The sequence below is a fragment of the Solanum pennellii genome, chromosome 10 (genome assembly GCF_001406875.1).
Source record: "Solanum pennellii chromosome 10, SPENNV200".
Classification (NCBI taxonomy): domain Eukaryota; kingdom Viridiplantae; phylum Streptophyta; class Magnoliopsida; order Solanales; family Solanaceae; genus Solanum; species Solanum pennellii.
The window spans coordinates 51050008-51052507 of NC_028646.1; positions in this window are offsets into that span (position 1 = coordinate 51050008).

Sequence of the window (2500 nt, forward strand, 5' to 3'; positions counted from 1 at the left end):
CACCAACACCAACACCAACACCAACACCAACACCAACACCAACACCAACACCAACACCAACACCAACACCAACACCAACACCAACACCAACACCAACACCAACACCAACACCAACACCAACACCAACACCAACACCAACACCAACACCAACACCAACACCAACACCAACACCAACACCAACACCAACACCAACACCAACACCAACACCAACACCAACACCAACACCAACACCAACACCAACACCAACACCAACACCAACACCAACACCAACACCAACACCAACACCAACACCAACACCAACACCAACACCAACACCAACACCAACACCAACACCAACACCAACACCAACACCAACACCAACACCAACACCAACACCAACACCAACACCAACACCAACACCAACACCAACACCAACACCAACACCAACACCAACACCAACACCAACACCAACACCAACACCAACACCAACACCAACACCAACACCAACACCAACACCAACACCAACACCAACACCAACACCAACACCAACACCAACACCAACACCAACACCAACACCAACACCAACACCAACACCAACACCAACACCAACACCAACACCAACACCAACACCAACACCAACACCAACACCAACACCAACACCAACACCAACACCAACACCAACACCAACACCAACACCAACACCAACACCAACACCAACACCAACACCAACACCAACACCAACACCAACACCAACACCAACACCAACACCAACACCAACACCAACACCAACACCAACACCAACACCAACACCAACACCAACACCAACACCAACACCAACACCAACACCAACACCAACACCAACACCAACACCAACACCAACACCAACACCAACACCAACACCAACACCAACACCAACACCAACACCAACACCAACACCAACACCAACACCAACACCAACACCAACACCAACACCAACACCAACACCAACACCAACACCAACACCAACACCAACACCAACACCAACACCAACACCAACACCAACACCAACACCAACACCAACACCAACACCAACACCAACACCAACACCAACACCAACACCAACACCAACACCAACACCAACACCAACACCAACACCAACACCAACACCAACACCAACACCAACACCAACACCAACACCAACACCAACACCAACACCAACACCAACACCAACACCAACACCAACACCAACACCAACACCAACACCAACACCAACACCAACACCAACACCAACACCAACACCAACACCAACACCAACACCAACACCAACACCAACACCAACACCAACACCAACACCAACACCAACACCAACACCAACACCAACACCAACACCAACACCAACACCAACACCAACACCAACACCAAAAACAACAGCAACAACAACAGCAAAAACATAAACATCAAAAATCAATAGCAACAACAACACAAACAGTAACAAACAAAAATAAACACAACAATAATAAAAACGACAACAACCACAACACCAATAGCAATAGCAACAACAACAACAACAACAACAACAACAACAATAACAACAACAACAACGACAATAGCAACAAGAACATCATCAACAATCAACAGCAGCAACCACAACAACTATAAAAATAAAAACAAAAACAACAACAACAACAACCACAAAACAATCAAAAATAACAACTAAAACCACCACCACCACCACAACAACAACAACACTAACAAAACAGCAGCAACTACCGCAACAACAATAACAACAACAACAACAACAACAACAACACAACCAGCAACAACAATAACAATAACAACAACACCAACAACATCAGCAACAACAACAGCAACAAAACTAACAATAACAACAACAACAACATCAACAACAATAATAGCAACAACAACAACAACAACAACAACCTGAACAAGAACAAGAACAACAACATAAACAGCAACAACAACAACCCCACTACCACCACCACCAACAATAACAACAATAATAATAATAGTAAAAGTAGCACCACCAACAACAACAGCAACAACAACAACAACAAGAACAACAATATCAACAAAAACAACAACAACACCTATAGAAACAACAACAAGAACAACAATATCAACAAAAACAACAACAACACCTATAGAAACAACAACAAGAACAACAATATCAACAAAAACAACAACAACACCTATAGAAACAACAACAAGAACAACAATATCAACAAAAACAACAACAACACCTATAGAAACAACAACAAGAACAACAATATCAACAAAAACAACAACAACACCTATAGAAACAACAACAAGAACAACAATATCAACAAAAACAACAACAACACCTATAGAAACAACAACAAGAACAACAATATCAACAAAAACAACAACAACACCTATAGAAACAACAACAAGAACAACAATATCAACAAAAACAACAACAACACCTATAGAAACAACAACAAGAACAACAATATCAACAAAAACAACAACAACACCTATAGAAACAACAACAAGAACAACA